This window comes from Vanellus vanellus (assembly GCF_965231255.1).
Source record: "Vanellus vanellus genome assembly, chromosome: 3".
Classification (NCBI taxonomy): Eukaryota; Metazoa; Chordata; class Aves; order Charadriiformes; family Charadriidae; genus Vanellus; species Vanellus vanellus.
The window spans coordinates 35,120,723-35,147,049 of NC_138907.1; the positions used below are offsets into that span (position 1 = coordinate 35,120,723).

General features: G+C 37.6%; 1 protein-coding gene across 1 annotated transcript in view; it reads left to right on the forward strand.

The window, feature by feature from the left end:
- BTBD9 (BTB domain containing 9) overlaps positions 1 to 26,327 on the forward strand; it is a gene marked incomplete at its 5' end in the record, with an annotated part of 125,113 nt that overhangs the window by 15,417 nt on the left and 83,369 nt on the right. The gene's annotated exons all lie outside the window — the stretch shown is intronic.

The window sequence follows — 26,327 nt, forward strand, 5'->3', positions numbered from 1 at the left end:
ATTTCTGATAATGTATGATAGACACAATTTTCAGCAGCTATCTTAAAAAAAAAAATCAAGTTTGTCTGTCTTGGTAGATGCTTTTTTAATATACATATAGGTCATAAATCACAGGGATCCTGTTTTGAAAACTATGGTGCTTCCATCTCTATGTATTCTCCTTTTCTCCTGGTTTTTCTCTTTCTTTTTTTTTTTTTTTTCCAGTCATATGCACTTTTCCTCTTGCATCTGATGAGTTTTTTTCACTCAGTAGTAAACATCATTCCTTTACTGCCAAAATGTTTAAAATGTGTTTACCTACTTGCTATAAAACCTGGAAATGTATTTTTATATATTTTATACATTTCCTGCAGTTGCATTGGAAGAGTGTTTTAAACAGTTGTGAACAAGAAAAAGGGGAGAGTTCGGACTAAGGAGTTTGAGCAATGCTTTGTGTAAACCAAATCAGCTGGATGGGTTTAGTCGTTATTAAGGTGATGATGTCTTTTTACTGAATGTGCTGGGAATTCTGGAAGAAGCTTATGATCTCATTGAAGCTGTCTTATTCAAAGACTGAATTGCACTCATTGATAGAGAGGCCACAGTGTGCAGATTCCAAAGATGGTATCATCATTAGGTTTTGTGTCATAGACCCAAAGAGGAAATGCCCTGTATTGTGATAATTATTTTGTAGACACAAACTTTTCATCAGCGCAGCAACTCTTAGAATCCCCAAGGAGGGAAGCGCTTTCTTTTCCCCCAAGAATGATGTCTTTCTGTGATCTTTCCTGCTCTGCGACATGGGATTGCTGGCATACAACTGTAGTCTATGGGGAAAGAGTTGGGGGGGGGGATGTCACTTGTGTCTCTCCTCAGATAACTCTTTTTCAGATAACTCTTTTTCAGCTTCCCTGTCCTTTTAATAATAATGAATGTAACTGGATTGAAATGTATTTGTCCTGATACAAACAAATGCATTCTCACCTTTTTCCTGTAAGTTTTAAGATTCTGATTTTACTGTTTTGTCTTTCTGAAATGGTTGGTGCTGTCCCCTAGTTTGTGTGCGTATTTGAGAAATTTTTGCTTAAAGGTGTCTGTGATAAATCATCTAGCAATGATGAAATGCCCTGTGGAGTTTATAGGTGTTTTACATTTCCTGGGGATATTTTTGTGTGCGTGTATGACTTTAACTTGGTGCAAAGTGCACGGATTGTTAGTAAGCACAGCTTTTTTGCTTCCATCGTGTTAGCAAGAAGATTTGAAGAGATCTAGGGTGTTACAGTGGGACTTCCCTTCGTCATCTTTCAAAAGGGCAGCTGTTCTTTGGCCTCATCCGAACTGAAGACCTGTCCAAAAGCGATTTTTCTATTTCAACATTAGTTTATCTGTTTGTCCTTCTCCACTCTCTTGTCTTCGTCTCTGTGCGTGCGTGCTATGTTTTGAGACCATTATTGTTCTGTTTTGGTGAAAGCTCTTTATAGCCTTGCCTGAGTGCAGAGCGCGAAGAGCGGAGGGGAGAATGTTATTCGAGAGTTTTAGGTGGTACCTTACTAATTTTGTGGCACAAAAAGACCTCTTGTATATTCCAGCTCTCTGATGATCTCTTAATCCTCTGAAAGTGACTGGCCGTCTGTTGGAGAAGCAGATTATCAGGAGGGAGTTCATTTCATACGATGCTTTTGTATGCATAGCTACATGTTATCTGCTTAAGTGCATGCACAAGCACACCTGGAAACCTCCCCCTTGCAGTTTTACTTTAGCAGATATTTGAAGTATACAGTTGTCCAGGTAACTACAGCACAGATTTCCTTATCGCATAGTCCTCGTGCCTCTCATTTTTCCTGTTCTGCTCAATGATCCCCAGTAAACCTGTTATTTTCTATAAATCTCTGTTCCTCATTATCATATCCACAAAGTGGTGGGCAATTCCCTGGAGGTGCAGCTACTTTGAAGAGCAAGTGAAAGAGCTAAAGAGAAAGTCGTGTAGCAGCTTAAGTTTATGAGTACTTATTGTTAAGGAGCAGTAACCTTAAGGCAATATGAGTTCTCAGTTGTGAGTCAACATGACAATTCAGGGTAGTTTAGATAAGGCTGTTCTGTAATCTCTCTTTACATCAGTGAATTTAAGATTACATTATATTAAAGGTGCATTTGCTAGCAAAAGTTAAAGTACTGTGACTATAATTTACTGTTCTTTTTATGTTGTTTTTTTTTTTTTTTTTTTTTCCTGTAAGTAAGAAGAAAAAGCTGTTTTAAATGTAATTAGAAACCTAAAATTGCTGACAGTTTTTTGAGGAGTTCCACTTTAAGAACTTTGTATTTATTTGTATTTGTATAAATAAGTCCAGCTTGAAGGTTGCCTCTGCTTTAATCAGGGCTTTGGGCCAGTTGACCTCCAGAAGAAAAATTGAGCGGGGGAGGCTATATGCAATACATATTAGTATTTGTGACTTCTATTTGCCTGGCTTTTGACTAATATTCTGTATAGAAAGAAGTAAGCAAGGAGGACTAGATTTTTTTTTTTTTCTGTCTCTAATTTCAGGGTTTTGTGATTATGTATTTAAAATTGTTTTGTTTACTTAAATGAGTTAAACTAGTTATCTCTAAGATACTAACATACACAAAACAAAACCTAAAATACATAGCATTTTTTTTGCCGTCTAAAAAGAGGTGGTCTGCATTGTTGTGAGCACAGATTTAAAATATAAGCCAGTATGAGTTCAGAATGTATTATTTTAATGTTTGATATTCTGTTTTCACAGATAAGTTATGCATGCTTATCAAAGGGGAGATATGTTTTAAGTGTTTCATAGGCTTTGTTTAGAAAGAAATTGTTATCAGATTAGCAACAGATAATGAAAAAATCCCATTTATTTCATTTAAAGATGTAAATGCCTGCCCCCTTTTTAAAGGGAGGCTGTAATGCAACTCAATAAATCACTTGCAGTTATCAGCAGTAGGTTAATCAGTACATTTTTTTACATCTAAAACTAGTTATGTTTTCATATTGCTCAACAGTGCTTCTGCTGTGTACTCTTGGGTCAGTGTGGCAAGTCCTAGTGCCAGAATTTTCCTGTTCATGGACAAAAATACTGAGTGAGGAGTGCATTGCAAGTATCATGCTATGCTCTGTCTTCTTGCCATTAGTTTTAACATTTATTCCCCTTCTGTCTTAGTAATGTGAATAATAATCTCTTTGCAAGCAATCACTTAGGGAACCATGCAACAATTTTTTTAAGGTTTGTATGCATTGTCGGTGGAAGATGCTGGACTAAGTATCTTTTCACAGTGCAGTTTCTTACCAGTATAGATTTGAGATGGGTGCTGGTTTTTGTTTGTTTGATTTTAAAAAAGTTGATTTTATCTCAAAGTGCTTTGTATTATCACTGTATAGGATGACTTCTTGAGTAGTAATGGAGAATTGGAGACTAGGGTTATTGGCTGTGGTTTTTATTTACACACCTTTTTTCAAAGCAAGGGAGTAGAACATGCCAGATTCTGTACAAGTTGTTGAAGGACAGCCTATTTGTGTCTCATAGACTAGAGCAATTGTTCAAACATAGATTATAAAGAGAATATGAGCCCCGTAACATTAGGCAAGGTTAGTTGCCTTTTTGAGTTACCTTTAACATAAATATTAGTTTTGCAAGGTGAGAGCTGTCAAGGGCTGAACTAAAGTGTTCACCTAAGTTTTAAGAAGCTATTCAAACAGTTCCATGGGCATAAAAATTGATGGACTGTATTTTTTACTTGCATGTGTGCATGTTGGTTTTTCTGTTTGGGCTTGTTTTTTTTTTTTTGCTTTTAGAAAACTTTTCACTTTCTCTTAAGTCAGCATATCCACTTTCAAATTTACAATCAATTCCTTTTTCACACTAGCTGAATGAAAAAAATGCAACCTTCTGGCAGTTAGTTGTTAAGTAAAATAAGTAAATTATACCACAATGAATTAAAACCAGTTCAGTCTACTTAGCAAGTAACGTATTGTATTATGGGTATCATAGTCTCTATCATGACTTTGATTTTTATTTTTTTTTTATGTATGGAGCATTGTGGAATATTCACAATAGTGTTAGAGTTAGGGGCGTTATTGTGCTTACCATGAAAGATAATTTGTACTTGGCAAAGCATGTACTAAGTCATCCAAACTGATTAGGCAGAATCAAGTAAGTAATGTGGTAAGGTTATTTACATTCTTTGCTTCCTGTTTATTACTTGTATGCTCCAGTCTATGTTTGAATAGGTTCAGTAACTTTGCCATCTATAACCTTTGTCTAGAGTAATAGATGGAAAATGGAAGGGCAGTGACCAAAGATTCTGAAATTCTATAATGAAAAGGAGATGAGAAGATTGTTTATGTTTTCTTACACACAGAAGACGATTTATTTGTGATTTGTAGGATGTAATCCCTGTGGAAAGTGACCCTGCCCGTGGCAGGGGAGTTGGAACTAGATGATCTTTAAGGTCCCTTCCAACCCAAACCAATGATTCTTTGATTCTATAATTTAATGTATATACAAGCTAATTTTTACAAGGAAGATTATTTCATAGGCACTGAAACTTAGTATAACAGTTGAGAGGGTGCCACTGTATTTTGAGTTTTTTTTTTTTAGTAAGAGAAAATGCTAGGTATAATACCTGGGCTTTTTATTACCATAATTGTATTTTGGAAGGACTTCTAATTTTTGTTTTAAATACTTTTAGAAGATGTTATTCCACCACCTTTAAAAATTGAACAGCCTTATACAATGCAGAAAAAGCAAATAAGAAAGAGGGATTACAGGGTAATTTTTTCTTTTTTAATATTATACTGTATTTTTTTTAGAATTTTTTTAGGTCCTAGTCTTATTGTTTGCACTTATATAGCAATTTTCATGTAGAGTTGAAGACTTTATTTAGAGGGAAAACAGGACACGGAAAATAGTCATGTAAGCAGTTTCCTGTCAGAATTAGGAACAAGTGTCAGGTTTATTATCCTTGTGTCGTTTGTTAATGATTTTTCAAGTTAATATGTTTCTTTCCAATTTCCAAGCATTTTTAATATGTACCTGTTAATTAAGCCAACTGTTTACTCTGTCATTAACCTGAAAAAATGAATACCATCTTCTGGATTGTATTAAAAAGTTAACTCTTTCTTGTATAACACGTAATCCATAGACCTGACGATGTTAAATCATGTTGTGTTTCAAGAAATCGGTGATAAAAATCATAAAAGAGCTGCCTGTAGGGTATTTTTCATAACCCATGTGGATATTGATTTCAATATGGGTAAGTTAAAAAGGCAGATTTTCAAATCAGGATAGTCAGAGTTGTGATTCTAAGCCATAGCTCTTTTTATGGGGATAAAAAAGTGCAAATACAGTAAGTGCATGTTAATATCTCTAAAGATCTTTAAACAGGAAATACTGTTTTTTGGTTTATCCTTCTTTTTTCATCCTTTCATTTTTGTTTTGTGGCTTCATCTTTTTACTTTGTCCTAGAGCACAAATTTTGAAGAATTTCGTTAAAGACCTTATAAGAAAATGAAAAAGTTTGGGAGGTTTCAAAATAATTCGAATATAGCCACAAGGTGTCACTATAATAAAAGATTAAAAGACTTAATTTCTTTCCATTAAACTCCTTCAGTGAAATTATTATTCCTAGTGTATGTTGTGCTTGTGTACTAAACTTCCCAGATTTATGGAATCATTCTGGTTTGCTGTTTTTGCTATAGGGAGAGCAAGTATAGAGATGGTACCTTAAATCAGAAGGAAACTCTCAATTCATTTTCCATGTTTCATCTGACATTGGATAATGATGAGTTTTAATTGGGGGAGTATTTGCCTAACCATACCAATTTATGGTTTGAAAAGTAATGCTATTTTGTCAGTAATACCAGAATTTGAAATAGATTATGAGAGGGAAAGAGGTCAATTTTTATCTACATTTGCTAGTATTTTATTGTCTTATCTCTTCTTGAGATAACATAATGTGACTAATCAAAGGGAAATATTAATTAATTATTACTGCATAAATTTTTGGTCCTAAAGCATGTATCTATTAAAAGAACTGATAGATGCCTGTAGAATAATGCTGTAAATGCAGGAAATTTAAGCATATTCTTTTTCCTGTTTTTTTTTTATTTGGTTTAAATTGAAAAACGTTGAGGTTTTCTAATACTACTAGGTTGAATTGGTAGACACATAATATGTCTAAGTGCTTTGTGTTTCCCTTTAAAGTACTTGGCTGCTGTTGAAAGCGTGGTATAGAATTATTTTTACTTTAGAAGGTGTACTCGTGTATTAAATGTATTTATCAGTGCAGAGAGAATTTCTTGCCTTTCCTTTTATTAAGCATTGATGATATTGGGTGATTTTTTTGTTCAGTGCTTCAGCAGTTTTTGCTACTAATGATTACACCATTTGTAATCCTCTGCCTGAGTGAAGACAAATTAAATTGTAGACTCTGTCTCCTGAGCATTGAAAAAAGCAAAATGTAAAAAGAGTAAATGTTTCAGTACTAACGCAGTTCTAAACCAAGAAATGTTGGTAGTTGTGCACAATTATTTTCCAGGTAGTAACATGCGAAGAGATGTGATTTTTCAAGTATAGGCTAGACAGATTTTTTTTCTTTAATTCTCTTCTTGGTCAGGCAGCCTCAGGCAGCTGTGCGGTATACTGGTGATGGTGCAGTCATTTTATTTTTCTTTCCATTTGGGAGAGTCACTCATTGAAATTTGTTGCCAATTAGACAGCAGTGTCTCATTTTCATCCTTACCAGTAGGTCTCTGACATCCTTGTCTGTAGTAGATACCCATTTTGCAGTTTTCCTGTGCTTGGTGCAAATTTAGTCAGTGATAATAATTTGCCAAAAGCCGTTCTGAATATGGTTCAATTTAAGAAGATGTTGGAACAAGCGAGGAGTTAACTCTTGAGGAGGAAGCAGTTGAAGCACTGTCCCAGGTACTTGAGCTAAACTGAGAAGAAAGCAGTGTCTGCAGATCTAATTTGGCGCTGGCTTTTTTAGCAAATAATTCTGCATCCTCTTCCCTCCCCCAGTAGAGAATGGTGGTGTTCAGAAGAAGCATGCAGACATCCAAAAGAAGCTTTTGATCATTGTTTTAACTTAAAATGCAACCCTACTACATCACTGACCTAACTGAAAAAAGCATAGACTGAGAGTTGCTGGCAGGAGCTCTGGTAAGGTCTTCAGTCAGTCTGAAAAGCATTTGAAAAATTTTTCGTCACTAAGTCATTAATATCCTTACTAAATGACTTCTTGCAAATGGAATGATTAAACCTGGGCAACTGAAACCATCTTTACCTTAGTTACCGCACTAGAGAAATACAAATGGTTGCATAGGCAACATGTTGATTAGTTATTTTATTTGTGCTGTGCTTTGGGAAACATTGACTGTTGTGTAAATATTTTATTTCTGACTGTGCAGTTATGCTGACGTTTCTGAGTTTAAGAAAAAGAATAATCCCTTGCTGCACAATACAAATTAGCTTTTCTTCATTTCTGGATAACTGATATATTAAAATATTTTCCTAATTCTAATACTGTATTACATGCAGTGATAATGTAATGTCCAGAGATAAGTAAAAATTATCTTGGTTTGTATTATAGAAACATAATATTCAAAGAAAGCAATTTTGAAATGTCACTCCAGGCCTTTGAGGATTTTCACTGATGTTATTTTCACAAATCAATTTTCACTGCAGGCATGCAGGTTTTGTTTTGGGTTTTTTTTTGGGGGGGAGAGGGTATGGGGAGAAGAGTTAATCACTCTTTCTAGTAGATCATACTGAGGAATCTTTACTGGCATGGTCCCGATACCTTGCTTTTTAACTTGTGAAATACAAGGAAATTATTTCCTGAAGTTTCTGTTTCAGTGGCTAGGTGCTGCTTGATTATCTTTCTATCTAACAGTGTTTAAACATCTTTTTTTCCAGTGTGTGTTCAATCTGTCATTTTTTTCCTAAGATAAGGTGATACTTTCAGATTTTTCAAACTATGTAGATCATCTACACAGGATCAAGAAAGCTATTGCTTCATCTGGGACAGAGTGTTTATTGATTTAAAAGATCCCTTTCTTCATTTCAGGTTATGTATGCTTTTGATCTTAAGCTTACACTTCTAATATCATCTCCAAATGTGGTCCTAGTGCTATAGAAGCTCATTTCTCTAGAGGCGTAATCAATAACATTTTTCATCAAGAACTTTATCAAAGGAGCTTTTTTCTTCTCAAATTCCTTCGCTGTCTCTGCCATAGCAATTTCAGTTATCCTAAGCTAAAGAGCGCAACACAGCTTTGAGGAAAAGCAAAAAAGCTAGTGTGCACTTAAGCTGTCGATGACAACGTGCCAGACAGCTCATCCTCTGAAAATGAGTATTTGTCTGAAAAAGTCTGTATAGATGGGTCAGTATGGCTTGTTATAGAAATACCTGAGAAATGTGAGAGAGAGCCTGCCAATCCAGCTTGTTGGATATGAATTATAAAAAAGCATAGTACATTCTTTTCTTAATTTTTAGTTCATAGTTTAGCAGAAACAATTAACTTTTTAAGAGATTTAGATTACGTATTTCTCATGTTTGACATTATAAACATTTTGCCTCTATATTATGGTTAGAATTTCTATGTATTCTGAATTTTGATGTATTCGTTGTGAGTTTCTTAAACTGTAAATTGTTTCCAGATCTGTTTTCGAGCTGTTTCACCTCATAAGAGGTGAAAATTATCAGTAGTTATTCAGCTTGACCATGATACATAGATACACCTAAACACTAAATTACCAAATTGTTCATGGTAATTTTACAAGTTGTATTTTAGAGTTAATGTTGCATAAGACAAATCTGTGTTTGAAAGGCATCTTCAACACTCTTTTTCCTTAAATCCTTTTTTGTGATTTCTGTTGCACTCCAAGAGCTAGAATTAACTGTGAAAACTTGCCATATATATTTACAAAGACAGGCTTTTACAAAAGGAAATATTGTTTTGCCAAATTTGTAAGAGTTCTGGTTTATTTTAGCTTGTTGATCAGTGATGGCCATCTGTTGAAGTTGTTTGATGGCACCGTATAAAGCATTTCTCTTTTTCCCCCATTTCTCAGCAGATAATGGGCATGGATTGTTGATGTGTATTTGAAACACTGTACCACACTTACAATCACACATTATGAATATTCAAAGTGTATATGTAAAACCAAATAATACACTTACGTGGATTCATTTTTCAGTTTCTAACTTGATAAAGCCATCTGTCAACCAACACTAGACCAATCTGAGTTGTGGAATGATTTGGATGACATTAAAAATTTTATACTAAAGCAAATTTGTCTGTGGTTAAACTTAACTTGAGGTTTGCGAACAAAGGATCATCTTCTGTTGTAGCACTTCTTAAAGGTATAAATCAGCATATGAATGGGAAAGCCATAAAGTAAACTGCTTTTTTCAGATTCTTTTTTCTCCTCAAAGGAAGCTTGTGGAACTGGTGTTGAACTTAAGCTTCTTGAGTTTGGACTGTACTTGGTCTTTCTCATACTCAATTGAGAGTATTAGGCTGATGGTTCCATTTGATGCAGCTTTTAAATAATTTTCTATTCAGCCCCTAATATACCCCCTAATATGGAAGAAGGTAGAGGACACGAACAGTTGAAAATGAAAAATGAAGCTAAAGACCGGTAAATAAAAATGAATAAATGAGGTGCTATAGAGAATCAAATTTATAGGAAATAAGACATGTTAAAGCGTGCATAAGCATCTTCATCTGACAGCAGTGAGTGAATGAAGGAAAAAAACCAATAGAAGAGAGATCGCACAGAGAAAATATGACGTTTGTGGAAAAAAAAATCGGTGCAAGTGAGAAATAGTTTAAAAGATAGTGTTTTTTACAGTAGGGATAATTGCAGAAAAACCATGTGTGATTTATCATTTTCAGGCTGCTACTGGAAGCAGTTATTTTATTATTTGTAATGTCTTCTAAAAGAGAGAAAGAATGATCTTTATAAAACACCAGATTCTGCATTTGGGTTTTGATTTTACCACAAAGCAGTTTTTACAGCTTTATACTTTCATGCTTGTTTTTCATTTGTAAGTTTGGGACAAATATTTCCATACTTCACTGTAGATGTAATAAAGATATTGGAAATTTTAGCTACTGGAAGTAACATCATTAGTGATCAGTAAAGTAGTGGCTTCGTTACTTTTTTTTCATGCTGTTTTCTTTGTTGTTTGTATTGGGGAATAACAGCAGTGATGGAAGGTGTATTAAATATTGATTTCTAAATCTGTATTCCATTCAGTTCAGTAATCCTGTCTCTCTTAATGGCAAATTGCAAAGTTGGCTAATCAAGCTGCATTCTCATTAACTACCTGAGTGCCCTGTTGAGTCAGGCCAACAGGCACCTCTCCCTGTGTCCTGTTTCTGACCCCTAGAGCAGGAGGTGCTGGTCAGGGAGAGCCTTTGAGCCCAGCTGTCCTCTGTTTGCCATTCTCCTTGTATTCCTCCCAATCCCGTTAGTATATGTTCATAGATTTGTTGTCCATTCATTTATCTAAGTTTCTTCTCTGACTGGGCTGTTACCAACTGCTTTCACAGCTTCTACTGGCAGCGAATTGCAAGAGCGCAGTAGCCACTGCCTAAAGAGAGTAGTTTTATCTGTTTAGACAATTCTTTTACTAGCTTCAGTGTCTTCTAGTTCCAGTATTGTGGGATTTGGTGAATAACAGCGCTGCATTCGCTTTTTCCACTCTTACTATGATTTTATGAATGTCAAGCACAGTCCCCTCAACCATCTCCTCTTTGGTTGCAATCTGCTCTGTTGCTTTTATGATTCTGGGTGATCTTCTTTGTGCCTTCTGTGACTCTACTTATGCTCTCCTTGAAGCGTGGAGACCAGAGCTGCACACAGGCAGTCGAGATACGGGTACACCAAGCTGTTACAGTGACAGAACAACAGCCTCTTTTGTTCTCAGCACCCCTCACAATGATGTGTGATATTTCAGTCATTTCCTCACCGTCTCCTGGCATTTGACTACCCAAAAAAGCTGCATCTGCAGGCTAGGAGACAGCGCTAACAAGAACTTTCCTGGGCTGCTTAGAAACAAGATTATAGCTTTCATGGCTCTTTTCTTGATATTGACAGAATTTTTCAAATGAAAAAACTTTTTTGGCTTTCCCAGTTCTTTGACTGACCACGTGAATCTCATGAGCCTTGCATTTTTGTTCAATTTGTGTGCTAAAGCTTGAAAAAGTAGGATTTGACAGTATTTCTTTGGGTTGAAGTTGATGCGCTGTTTACAAAGATTAACTCTGATACACTTCAGAAGCTAAGATTGAATGCGTTTTTTTGTTTGTTTACTTTTTCCAAAAATCTCTCTCTAAAATTATCCGGGAGGTTTCTCAAGTTACTCGGTACCTATTTTTGGGGGGAGGATGGACATGCAGGATTTTTTTTTTTAGTTAGTGACTAGAATTACAGTCTTTTAAAATGAGTGAAACATTCTGAAGTTAAAATAATTATTTTCTTTCAAGTCCTCCTACGTAGAGTTGAGGGGGGAAATTATTTATTTTAAAGTGGTTACAATTACATTGGGTGGAAAAATCCTGAAAAGCCCTTAGGAATTTGAAGAACATGAGTTTTTTCTGAAGGCACTTGATTTGTCAAATGTGTAGGATTTGTGTGTGGGGAATTCATACTAACTTTCCATGTGATTTGATGTTACATGTTCATTTTCACATTAACTGATCAGATGCCCTCAGTCTTTTTATGCCATCAAAATTTGGATAATGGAGTTTGAAAATAACTTTCTTTGGAATTAATTGCTCTTTTAAATAAAGTAATGCATTACTGTTTATGTAGAAAGCTTTTGAGAGTCTAAAAATTGAGTTTAAATTTTGCATGTTTGGACATTTGAAAAAAGTAGGAGTAAATTATGAGTACATAGTATTAAAGCATACAATCAATTGTGCCTTAGGGTGTATCCATACAATAGTTAGGGGGGTTTTGCATATTAATAAGTTTGTTATCTGATCAAATTCACTTGTAAGAACTACTGTGATTGGCTTTTAAAAATTATTATTGTTATTATTTTTATTACAGTATTGGTAGCAAGACAATTTTCTGTGTAAAATGAGTATTTATGAAGACCAATTTATGTAAGACAGTTTAATTTTTTTCAATTTAACTAGCGATGTCAATATTTTATTTGGAGGGTGAGGGGTTTTTTTTGGTTTGTTTCTTTTTTTATGAGAATATTCTTGATTCTGATTTAATAGGTAGGAAAACTAAGGATGAGAGGAATGCTGTGTGTATGTGTATGCATAGACGTTCTCCCCATTCAGGTTGTAGTTCATCGCCCCTTTTTAAGGGAAGGATTTAATATATATTTTGAGGAAAACTGATTTTAAAACTTCAGTAAATCAAAACAGGGTGAAGGGCTGGAAGACATTATTGCTGGTTATTCCAGTCTGTAATAAATTATATGGCATATATAACAGCTGTAAAGAGAGATGACTTCCTGTGTCGTATTTCATCTTGCCTTCATAGATAAGTGTGCAAATGAAAGGGAAACAAATTGTTTCAATATGGCAAATCTATATTATTTCTTTGGAGTGAAAATGAATGAAATCGAAATAATTCACTCTTGGGTGAAACTCGAAACTATAAATGTATTTTATCCTCTTGCTGCGGATTGACATACTGCAGATTAGTAATAAGAGAACGTTCCTCGTATCATCAACAGTAGTCAGACGCATTCACGAATACTCAATTACAGTCAAGAAAAAGGGCTTCACTGTGCTCTCATGTAATTTACACAGAAGAGCATGTAATTCGTCATTTTACCAGAAACTGTTGTTCACTGTTAGAAAATTTAGTTTTTCAGACTTCTTAAACCGTTTTTATCTTTTGTATTATGGGAAAACTGTGGTTACCCGTGCCTCGTCTGCATCATCTGTGCATTCACCTGATTTCTGGGAAGATACTGAAGGCTCTTTATTGTCCTCCGGTATGTGGACATGTGTTGGCACCATTGCATCTGGCACCTCACTGGTCTTCCCCACAGGTGTCTGCAAATTAATATACTAAGAAGGTTTGAGGTCAGCAACATATTTAGAATACTTTGTTTCCACAACCGACTGACATTCTTATTATGCAGAGAATGAGAGATCCTTGAAAGTTTCCCAGTGCCACATGCAAATTGAGCTTGTAGTAATGGGACACAAACAAGCTAGCAGGAAAAGTATCTACAGCCACCAAAACTCTTCTTTTTCCTATCACCTAAATGAATGCAAAGAAAATCAAAGCCAAACTGTCTTGATGATTCAAAAGACACATCTTTCTGTCCTGCTGATGGGCATGGCAAACTAGCTAAAAAAATTATTACCTTCTAGAAATTTTATTTACAAGTGTTTTTCAATTCTAACTTGCATGGTTTGGTTTATAGAGTAATAGTGTGGCAAAATATGTGCCAATAGTTCATTCATTCTTGACAAAAATTGTTTCCTTTATTTTTTTTCATAACTAGTTAATTATTAAGAGTTCTTCTGTTACTGCAACTTCAATGAATAATTTAGGAGACTGTTCTTAAGCCAGCGTCCTTGTGTATCTGTTTGTTTCTTATCATCAGTGTGAATGCTGGAGAAGTGCAGATGCTCACTTTAGTTTTCATGTGACATGTGAGAAGCTCTGCAGAAGAATATGCTGCTAGGTATTTACTTTTCTATTACTTAAGAATTGTTTGGAGACCACTACTGTCAAACTTGTCACAGCACGGAAATAGTCAGGCAAGGATAAATGTTGGCTGACTTCACAGCAATATAATTCTGGAGGGCAATGTAAGGTAACACAGGCTGCCAGAGGAGGCTAATCTTACTACATTGCACATGTGTTTAACAAAGAGCAGAGAACCTCTTCCAGGACTTGACGGAGAGCGTGAACCTAAATGTGGTGTTTTAATGGCCTTTTAGAGGAGCCTTTTTATATTCACTGATAGTGCTGGGGAGCCTCGGGTGCATATTCCCTCAGTGTAACTCCCCAGGTTGAATGCCTGCAGCTAAATGATGTGAATAATTCCTCTTTCCTTTGGGACTTTTTTCCTGTTAGGAGTGTTCATGCTAAGAACTGGAGACATGCATGTGATGGAAGAGATTAATACCTTTTTGGAGGAATGTTAGTACAAGGGCAGGGTGCAGGTAGGGCCTGTTCTGGGGAAATGACTATTTGATTGATGTGTGTGGGGGGGGAAATTGTCATTGGAAGGTATTTCCAGAAATAATGGCCAAACCACAACAGATGCACATTACTTAGACCTTTGAGAGGGAAGAAATGGTACAAATGAAGTAGAGAGGATGTTGATAGGAGATAGAGGTGACTGGGTGGCTTGTCTGCTCAGATAACCTCCTAGGATTTCTGTACATCAGACATCTACACTACATAAGGCAAGTGTGAAGGAGAAAACATGAGTGCTTTGACAGAAGGTCACTTAGGTTTGTATTTGGTAAACTGGGGAGAAGATGGGACTCTGGAATTCATCTTCTAAATGCTGATGAGTCTAGACTTTCAAGGGGCAACAGATAGTCTGTGCTTTACTATTGTTTGTTTCTGTATTGACGAGATAAGATACTTGAATTTTGGAGAGAATCTTCTTTGTGGGTATTTTATGAGAAGTCTGCTGAATTATCACACACTTTTTTAAAAAATAAGATATTTGGGCTTGTTGAATTAAATAAAAAATTCTAAGTTGGAATTATAAAAATATTCATTTTAGACACTATATGGGTTTGTCTCTAAAATAATCTAAAAAGGTATTCAGCAACTGGGGTGTTGACTCATTTTACAGTTTTATTCTGTAGTATAAGCTTGTTTAGTGCATGTTTCTTCCAAAAATTATTGTTAAAGAATCCTCCAAATCATTGGTAAGGAAAATTGCTTAAAGCAATGCATGAAATGCAAACTGAGTGTCTGCTCACGTTGGGCTGTTTCTCTTTGTTACCTTTGGCAATTATTGGACCTCAGTTAAAAATGTCTTAGAGTGATCCACTGTTATGTGTGTTTTAGCATGATGGCAATTAGACATTTGTATGGGAGGTGGGGAGAGTGAGAGGAAGTACTGGTCTTGACCAGCCTCTTGAGCATTTGGAGGACTTCACCAGTGTATTGTTTATAAAGTCTTTAAAGATTAACTGATATTAAAATATATCTTCTCTAAATATTTACTCTGAATTTACTTGACGCTTTTTCTCATTTTGTACTGTGGATGACCAGTGTTTGAGCTGTTCAGAAACAAATCACCGAATTTATTTAGTGGTTACATTGGGAAAAAAAAATGCAGGAGGGAAGAAGGCATCTAGGCACTGAAGTGCATCTGTTATCCCATTTTATTTTAAAGTAAGCTCAGTGTACATTATTCAAAATTGCCATTTTGCTGAAATTCATAATCTAATCTTTATTGTGTAGCTTCATGGCTTACATTGTATGCAACTGCTGTGATGCAATTGAAAAAGTTTGAATTTGTTTGTTCTCTTCTCTATTACCTAAAAAGGAAATGTTTCAATATGAAAATGTTATGGTCTTTATATCAATTACTAAAGTGCAGATTGGAGGAATTACTATTGATCTAATAGATTTAATAGTTCATATTCAAAATCTATGGAATAGAAATAATATTTGGCAGTTGAATAACTACCAAGTGTAATCCTTCAGGCAGAATTCTGAAAGCAGCTGTAAAACTAGAAAATTGCATTCTTTTCTTTTTCAGGCATAACTGGACTTTAATATCTTTGTTCATTTTAGCTTCTAGTGAATTACATCTGCATAAGGAGCTAAATTATGTATTTTATTTCAGTCGTTCAAATAAGAATTTGTTTTGGGTATTAAAATTGGGAACTAGATGTGGTTACCATGGAAATTACTTGAAGTAGTTGCAGTACTTAGGAGGAAACAGAGGTCACCACAGGAGTCACAAACAACGGAGAGTGCTTTTATACAAGGTGCATCAGATCAGGCTGATAGAACTAAAAAGCTCAGTCCCTTCCTCTCTGCAGTGTTTTTCCTATTTCTAGTGGTCTTTTTCAAGGAGAGAAGGGTTTCTTTTCTGGGATCCTCTGAATGTCATTCGTTTTGCTTCCTGCCACACTTTCTTCCTTTTCCTTGCAACTTCTGGTTTACAGAATTGGTCAGTGCTACTTCAAGCGTGGGCTAGAAGAAATGTCTTGGCAGTACTATGGAGCTTTCCTACTCACCTAGTCTTTTAAGGAGAACTTTTATGTTGACTTTGTAGTTATCTTGATTTATGGATCAAGAGGGTTATGTACAAACATGCCAGTTCTTCAGTTATTAATAAGCTCCAGCCCATTTAATACGGTGGTTTCATCGAAGTTGACTAAAATACTCCTGCGCTGAATGAGCAAAAGTTCCATGAAGGTGGAATAGACTTAACGCGTCTCAACTATGCAAGACTTGTTTTAAAAGAGGAATATGTACGAATTAGCGTCACTGTAGGGAAAGAAATTTTTTTGTGGTTTATATTTTCCTGTGCATGATGTTTCAGGTGTTCAGATACGATGTTTTAGAGTGGACTCCTTCCATAACAGCTATAGGTAAGTATTTTCATAGTTCTGCATAAAAGGAGAAGCCTCTACCTGAGCATTCGCACACCATTCATGGTCTTGCACATGCACACACTTACTGTTGGGCTCACTTCCTCCTTTTTGAGGCTCGATCCTAGGTTTCCCGCAGCAGAGTCTCAGGCATTGGATTTTATAAAATAGTTAATTTAATGGAAAGGTACAGCAGCAAGGACAGCCCGAGCTGGGTGCCTCCAAAGAGAGGAACCCTGAACAAAGAAATCTCTGGGCAATTATACCCTTGTGATCTATACACCCGCCCCTCATATGGTCTTCATGAGCTGCCCACCTGTCTTTTAGTCCAATGTGATTTTTGGTCTGGGGTCTTCTAACATCTTACTGGATTCTTTTTCTGTGTTCAGGCAGGTAGGCTCTTACCTTGTTGATTTGCAGTTTCAGCTGAGGGTTGGAGCCTCCTTATCTTCTGGTTTACACTCCTTGTGCATCTGCACTCACTGGCAGAACATGGAGAACTGAAGAGCCCCAGACTTGGGAAAAACACTACCAAAACATCAGTGTGATATCAACATCTTTCCCATACTAAAAGCCTAAACGCAGCACTGTACCAGCTGCTAGGAAAATTACTAAGAAAAATAACTACTGTGGCCTAAAGTCTTCAGCAAATCTAGCTACTCATGCTATGTAAAGCTAGGCAAATAGCACAAATCACACCATATTATAATCCTGAGTAATTTATTCTAATGAAAACTTATTTATGGTAAACAACTGATATCCCTCAACAAGATTTAATAGATATGGGAGTTACAGTGGGTAGCTAAAATAAAGCAATAACTGCCGATATCAAGAACAAAAAATAGGGAATTCTTACCCAGATATTCTGAAATACACTTGTGCATTTCGCTTAAAGTAGCAGACTTTTTTTATTTTAAGATGTAGGAAGGAAATTTGCAAGAAATTTTGTGAACTTAATTGCCATCATCTAATTAGAATATGTTGTGCCATACTTGGAGGCACAGGGGGAGGGTGGTCTTAAAAATAAAGTTGAAAATTTTACTCTATAGAATTATGGCCACACTTTAGTGTTAGAAGAATTGTCATTTGTAGTTCCTGTAATATCAAAGCTTTAATGAATAATAGGTTACTTCAGGGTCACTGGAGTAACTCTCGTAGCCTGTTTTCTAGAATATCGTTTCTGACAAATTCCAGAAGTACAAATGGAACAAGTGCCTGCTCTCTGGCATGCTTGATCATCTGAGCTAAAAGATATTTTTCTTTTTTGACTCTGCTTTCCTCTTTACAGTTTCTGTTGAGCAAGTTAAATGTAGAGGTTCGCTTGTTCATTAACAATGTCTTGATGCTCACGTTCCTCCTTTATCTTTTTGGAGATCTTTATAGTTAGAAAAAATATTAAATTCCTGACTTAATGCTTTAAATTCCTTTCCAGGCTGAATTGTAGGTGGTTCATTCTGGTTCAGAAAACCAAGTGTTAAGACAGCTGGTTTCTTGGACTAGTGAGTAACGCAGCTTCCGTATGCCATCCTATCTGTTGCTACTTCATCTTCCTTCAGAAGGCCTTATTGGGTGTTGACAGGTGGCTCCTGCTCGTCTTCCTCTGCCCTGAGCTCAAGGTTAGCGTTGAGGTGGGGATTTTTGACGCTGAGACTCTCGCCTTCTTCTCTTAACCTCTTATGTTTCAACTGGGAGTTGGTACTCCCATGCTGACCGTGTGGGGAAACTGCAAGCATCTTATTGAAAGAAAAACAATTTGCTGAGTTAGATATAAACAGAAGCTCCTACATCAAACTGGAGAGTTCCTTTTCACTTTCCCCCTGCTTTCTCCAGAGTGGTAGAGATCTTTGGATTGCTGTTAGGTATCTTGTGCAGGCTGTGGATGCTTAACAGCAGGATCGTACCCAGTTTGTCAATGAAGAATAGTTCTTGTTCATACGCACAGTAATTAACTGAGGAAAACACACTCTTAGACTAAAAATGAATATGCTGCTCACCCTCAGCGTGGTCCCCTAGTGACTGTCTGCAGGCCAGTCATCAGTCAAGCGGGAAAGTGCTGGTCTTGTGATTCCCTGGAGCAGGCTGAGCCTTCATTTTGCTGAGCTACTGTCTTCCTTCTCTCTGCTGCTTCTCATAGGGTTTCTTTATCTCATCACATCAGTCCTTTTTCTTCTGTGTTTTTGTTGTTCTTAATTCTGTGCTGAGCTAATGCCAGATAGTAACAGTTTAAAGCAATCTCATGTTTGGGCTTTTCCTTTGTTTTTAGTTTACCCTGTATGGTTTAATAGCCTAAACATGCTCTTACATGTAAACAGAGGTGATAAAGATAACCAGAGCTCATTGTTAATTTATCTCAGTAAAACTGAGACCTGGGTCATACTGAAAGGAAGAGGAAGGGGAAAAACGAAGAGGAAAAGTTTCCTACTTGTCCCAGGATGGGCCTTAAATCCCTCCCTGGAATTGACTGTTGTTATTCTGGCAGCATATTGCTGTCCTGAGTTGGAAGATGCTTAGAAATTTGGACAGCTAGTTGAATTCTGTGGTCAACCATGATACAACAGTTTGTAGGTACTGTGTTCACTTCAGGTAAAATGGGTCAAATGGTGTCAATAGAATTAGGAAGGATGTTTTGTTGATGTGAAAACGATGTGATACTTGTGCTAGATAGGATTTGGAACTGTTTCAGCAAATGAAATGGCAGATATATGACAGGTAGTCAAGATAATTTATGACGTGGTTTTGTGCATCTTTGGATAATATAATTGGATTAATACATAAATGCAGGGTAATATAGTTCTTGTCAATGTCACTCTGATTTATTCTCAAAGTTACTATCAGAAAATCAGCCTGAAAATCACTGTATAAAAAGGGAAACAAATGCTACCCTATTTTCTTTCTTGATCCTAATTTTATGGCTCTTACTTGAAATAGCAAAACGGTTATTTCATCCTAGATAAAGGCAGCTGTCTTTCTCCAGACTTTCTTCAAAAATATAACATTAGCCTGATCATGGGGATTAAATGAGATCTTAAGAATTGTGTAGCTTGTGAGTCTCAGAAGAGATTGGAGAGGTTTAGAAAGCCTGGACAGAATAGGGGAATAGGGGGATAAGCTTTTAAAGTAAAGAAAGCCTTTTAAACTGAGGGTATTAGCCAAAGGACGAAGTAAGCTGTGTACAGAAGACAGGATTTGGAGCAAGCGTCATGTGCAAAACGTAGAAACATGGCTGTGCGAGACAAGCCTAGAGGTTGCTTAGGAATGCTGAAAAAATTCACAGAATTTATCATTCTGCCTAGAAAGTATGTTTGTTTCTAATACCTATTGTAATAAACTTTTGAAACCTTTTCAAGTAGTCTACAACTGGGTCTAAAAATTAAAGAACTAAATGTCCCAATGTCCATTCTTTAGTCCTGTGGCCATATCCATCCTACTAAACTCCTTTCACCTTCCACAATGGTTTGACCATCCTGATTGCCCACAGGGTGAATAGCTTCTGGCCCATTGGGACCCTCAATCAAGCAGTGCTTAAGAAGTGAGTGCCAATTGGCTAAACTGGGATCATGCCAGGGACAGGTCTAACAGTTTAACAGCGCAGACATTATGTCTGCTTCCATTTTCAGATGACCTTAAAAATTAATAATGTAGCCAGAATAATGTCAAGACTGAGTTTTGGAACAGTTTTTCCTGTCCTTTTGTGCACAATCACTGTTGTGCAGAACAGGGGAACAGCTTGGAGGTAGTGGACAGGCCATCAGGTGCATTAAAGGCATGGCTTCAGTTTGCTTGAACAGAATGTTTTAGAGAGTGTGAAAGCTCTTTGTGTGAGGTTCAACTCGTTAAATGATTGATTTGAAGAGCTTTGGTAGTCATTTTCTGATATGCTAAATGCATCTTGGTGTGAGCTGTTCGATGACAAAATAGATATATGTGTGAGCTGTATAGATATTTTCATTTTCTGTGACGATACAGAGTGAAGCAATAAAGGATGTCACTGATAATTTCTTTAGGTTTTGTAAAGTGCATGGATAATATTTTTTTTAATATAGGTCTTCTTAAAAATTCCTTTAGCTTGTAGTTATTGTCCATTTACAGATGAGAAAAATAAAGCGAAAAGATATTCATAGAATCATAGAATGGTTTAGATTGGAAGGGACCTTGAAGATCATCTAGTTCCAACCCCCCTGCCGTGGCCAGGGACACCTGCCACTAGACCAGATTTCTCAAAGCCCCATCCAGCCTGGCCTTGAACAGTTCCAGGGATGGGGCATCCACAGCTTCTCTGGGCAACCTGTTCCAGTGCCTCACCACCCTCATAGTGAAAAATTCCTTCCTGATATCTAATACAAATCTACCCTCTTTCGGTTCAAAACTGTTATCCCTTGTCCTATTGCTACGTGCTATAAGGTCTCTCTGGAGCCTTCTTTTCTCTTCTCCAGGCTGAACAGCCCTCTGATCATCTTTGTGGCCCTCCTCTGGACTCGCTCCAACAGGTCCACGTCCTTCTTATGTTAAGGGCTCCAGAGCTGGACACAGTACTCCAGGTGGAGTCTCACAAGAGCGGAGTAGAGTGGCGGAATCATCTCCCTTGTCTTGCTGGCCATGGTTTTTGATGCAGCCCAGGATGCCGTTGGCCTTCTGGGCTGAGAGCGTGCACTGCCAGCTCATGTTGAGCTTCTCATCCACCAATACTCCCAAGCCTTTCTCCTCAAGGCTGCTCTCGAACCATTCTCTGCCCAGCCTGTATTTGTGTTTGGGATTACCCCGACCCATGTGCAGGACCTTGCAGTTGGCCTTGTTGAACTGCATGAGGTTGGCTTGGGCCCACCTCTCCAGCCTCTCCAGGTCCCTCTGGATGGCATCCCTCCCCTCCAGCGTGTCTTACCTCGCCAAAGAGCTTGGTATCACCAGCAAACTTGCTGAGGGTGCACTCAACCCCACTGTCCATGTCACTGACAAACAGTTGAACAGTACAGGCCCCAGTACCGACCCCTGAGGAATGCCACTCGTCACTTGTCTCCACTTGGACATCGAGCCGTTGACTGTAACTCTTTGAGCTTGGTGTCATCGTCAAACTTGCTGAGAGTGCACTCAATGTTGCCAACAAAGGTGTTAAACAGCACTGGTCCCAGTACTGACCTCTGAGAAATGCTACTCATCACTGGTTTCCATTTGGACATGGAGTTGTTGACCACAACCCTTTGAGTGTGACCATACAGCCAATTCCTTATCCACCAAATGGTCCATCTATCAAATCCATGTCTCCAACATGTCTGTTCAACATCTTTGTCAGCAACATGGACAGTGGGGTCGAGTGCACCCTTGACCTCATGCAGTTCAACAAGGCCAAGTGCAAGGTCTTACATCTGGGTCGGGGCAATCCCAAGCACAAATACAGGCTTGGCGGGGATGTCTGGAGAGCAGCCCTGCAGAGGAGGACCTCGGTGTGCTGATTGACAAGAAGCTCAACATGAGCCAGCAATGTGCGATTGCAGCCCAAAAGACCAACCGTATCCTGGGCTGCATCAGAAGTGTGGCCAGCAGGTCAAAGGAGGTGATTCTGCCCCTCTACTCCACTCTCGTGAGACTCCACCTGGAGTACTGCATCCAGCTCTGGAATCCCCAACATAAGAAGGACATGGACCTGCTGGAGCGTGTCCAGAGGAGAGCCATGAGGATGATCCGAGGGCTGGAGCACCTCTCCTATGAGGACAGGCTGAAAGAGTTGAGGCTGTTCAGCCTGGAGAAGAGAAGGCTCCGGGGAGATCTTATTGCGGCCTTCCAGTACCTAAAGGGAGCCTACAGGAGAGCTGGGGAAGGACTTTTTACTAGGACATGTAGAGATAGGACGAGGGAGAATGGCTTTAAACTGGAAGCGGGCAGGTTCAGATTGAAAATTAGGAAGAAGTTTTTCACTTTGAGGGTGGTAAGGCACTGGAACAGGTTGCCCAGAGAGGTTGTTGAGGCCCCATCCCTGGAGGTGTTCAAAGCCAGGCTGGACATGGCCTTGGGCAACCTGGTCTAGTGGGAGGTGTCCCTGCCTTTGGCAGGGGGGTTGGAACTCGATGATCTTCACAGTCCTTTCCAACCTAAACCATTCTATGATTCCAATTTAGAGACCAGAATGTCATGTGGGACAGTTTCAAAGGCTTTGCATGAGTCTAGGTAGTTGACACCTGTTGATCTCCCCTTATCCCTCAGCACTGTAACACTGTCACAGAAGGTCACCAAATTTGTCAGGCATTGACTTGCCCTTGGTGAAGCCATGTTGGCTGTCACCAATCACCTCCTTATTTTCCATATGCCTTAGCAGCGTTTCCAGGAGGATCTGCTCCATAATCTTGCTGGGCACAGAGGTGAGACTGACTGGCCTGTAGTTCCCCATGTCTTCCTTTTTTCCCTTTTTGAAAATGGGGGTTACGTTTCCCCTAAACATTGGCTAATCTGCTTTTGTTTGCAGAACAAAAATTTTGAAGTTTTATTTTTAGTGCTTGAATGAAGGGTTTGGATGCTGTATATTAAATACATGCAATGAATATTAGTTGCTGGATTTTTAATAGGATATAAGATGCATAAGTGAATGAAGCAAAACATATCCAGCACTTGCCAAATCCAAGATCACTTTGTTTCTGCAGCATGTAGGGAGTAAGAAGTGCAATGTCAGTTACTCTTACATAGAAAGTTTATTCTCTGGCCCAAGTTGAGATTTAACATTTAAAAGTCTTTTCTGTTTTGATCTTTGATGCCACTTTGTTAATCCCAAATTGTCTAGCGTCTCTGGATTGCTTTTAGGATGATGGAATGAGTGATTAACTTGCAGAGATCTAATACCCTCTCAGGGGGATGGTGAAGCATGAGAGTTACTACCTGTACAGCATGAGAAACCTTATGGTAGCATATTGCAGTGATAGAGTTAACTTTCAGTTAAATAAAAGTGGAAGAGGAGCAATAGTGCAGGGGAAGGAGTGAGAAATTAAGTGGTATCTTTTCAGAAGTCTGCCTTATTGCTGCCTGCATTGCTCCTCTGGGATTTTTCTATTAAGTGCAAGACAAACAGCAAGCTCTTCTTGAAAAACCTAAGATGAAATTACTGCCATAATTTTTTTTTTTTTTTGTGTGTGTGTCTGTGGTGTAAAACCTTAATTTAGATGGGGAGGGTTTATTACCAGTGTTTTCCTGGCGCGGCTAAGTTCAATTAATTTCAGATTACAAGCTCCAGGGTTTTCTTCCTCTGCTCCCTCCTAGCCCCCACTTCCCAATGTGTGGAAAGTACAATTTGTTATTGGTTTGCCTTGGGCTCTGGAGACCTCATTAAGGGCCCAAAAAGGGGTTTCTGTCTCTGCTGTTGGATGCTTTTCTGTTTTCTGTTGAACTGGGGCCATTTGCATTCTCCCATGGAAAGGAGTACAAGGGTGGAAGATGAAAACTGCTAGGTTTATATTGCTTGCCTGTTGATAAAAATGATGATACCAGATTAAAAAACTGCTGCTCTTTAGACTCTGGTGTTACACTAAAATTTGCAATGCAGAGGCGGATCAGCTTTGAGATGGGAATGTAAGCAGGAAATCTAAAGTAATTTTTGTTCTGACAGTTTATATGCAGAATGTCCATTTGTTCCATGGTAAGGAAAGATGCCAGCAAAATACTGCATTTAGTCACAGTTCTGAGACACCGTACTAACACTTCAAATTCCTGTTCCTACCAAAATACCATAAGAGCCCCTCTTGGAAGCAAGAGACTGGGCTTTTTAGTCTGCATAGTAGTTCAAGACACTGTATTGGAGCAGTAAGCATATCTATATAGTGTATTTTCATAGCAAAAGCCAATATGCCTGTGGGAAACTACTGATTCTATCCTTACAGTAATTTTAAGGTTTAACATGAAATATACACAGTCACATCTTACTTTGACTTGCAGTGAAACTGTGTGCCTTAATGTATTAAACCAACATAGGGTACTGAATTCTAATGTAAAGCCTTCTTACTGAGTAGGAGTTCAATAAAACAGATTTTCTTGTATGAGCAGTTGATTCCCTTACTCTTTTCTCTGGGGTTGTCTTGTAATAAAATAATGTGTAGCAAATGTAGAATTGATTGTGCCTTTAGTATTTTCACAGTATTTCACATTGTTTTCAGTGGCAGTATAGAGCACTTACACACATTTCTGTATCTATATATACATGAAGACACACACATAAACCTGTATAGAAGGATTTTAAGACTACTCTCAGGAAGATTAAATAAAGGTCCTTTACAATTATAATCAATAATTGTTTTAAATTCACATTGTATGCTGCTGTAATACTCAGCTTATACATGTAATACAACATATAATTAAAGTTGCTTACAATTAAGATAAAACTGGGAATATTGAATGTCTACTTAACTATATATCACATGTGATAATATTTGAAAACAAATGCTTTTGTAGTACTGGACTTCTTAAAATTGTTCTTTTTATCTAGAAGGCTATATATTAAGAACTAGAATTTGTTCGTTAAATAAAACCTAGTAAGAAATTCAGAATAAAGTACTGAAACAACTTACTTTTTTTTGTGGTAGGATCCTCCAGCGTGTAGTTGTTACGCTGTTAAAAGTGAAAACCAAATGGTACAAACTGTTTTAGCAGAGACTAAATAGTAGGAAAAGTTCTTTGTGGGGAGCCAGTTCATGTTTTAAGCTTGCATATTGACTGTGATCAGTGCTTTATCGTATTGTGGAATTAAGTTTTTTTTTTTATTAGATTCCAAGAATTCTGCAACTTTTAATCCATCAGTATGTTTATAATACAACTTTTGTTAAAGGAATAAGCTGTACTTCTAAAGCTGTCATGAGCAATGAGTTCATAAAGAAATCCTGATGCTGTGCTCACGGTGCCCTGGCCTTCTGGATACCTGTTAGAAACTGGTACAATCTGGGGCTGGTTTTGTATCTGTGGTGTTTTCGAGAAGTTGTGAAACTATGATGCTAATGTGCGAGAAGTACCCATTTACTGCCAGGGTAGCTTTTCAAAACAGTAAATATGCATCTTTACCTTCAGTAAATAAGTTTTGAAAAGGCTAACAAGAACTCCTAATAAAATCCACGAGAGTCTTCAGAAGGGTGTTCAGAGAGCCTGTAGTCCTAACAGGAGTTGCTTACTCCTAATTCATGTAAAAAGCTTTAAAAATAATAATAAAAAAAAACCCAAACAATCAATAAGAAAAATGTTGGCTTATTAGGACTTTTCTAGCAAGTCTCTGGGTCATAACATCAGCTGGATGTATCAGAAGTCAGTAATGCTTCACAGCTTGTACGTGTAAGTTTTAGGCATGCAAAGAAACTAACCCAACTGGGGGATTCCAGTGAGCTGTACATTCCTCCAGCACTAAGTGATTCCTTGGATGTAAGCCTTTTGGATTGCTTTCTTGACGCAAGATCAATTTTTAGATACATAAGTTCTTTTTATGTGCCGGAGCCTTTTGTATCTATGGCCCTGGTGTTTGCCTTGGTCAGAGCCTACTCGGCCCTTGCTGTCAGCAGTTGCGATCCACTGTTTGTTCCTAGTTGATGGAAAGCCCATTAATCCCATCTAGGGACACGCCACGCCAAACCAGTGGAGCTCTAGTTTTCTGTTTTGGAGGTTTGGGTAAGAGATAGAGAGTGGGCCCAAATATACTTAAATGATGAAAATGGTTTTAAACTTGTTCTATTGTGTAAAAATCTTGGTTAAAAAGCATGATTTTGTGTGTGATAATGCTTAAGAATGGGCCCTTTAAACAACACGAAACTAA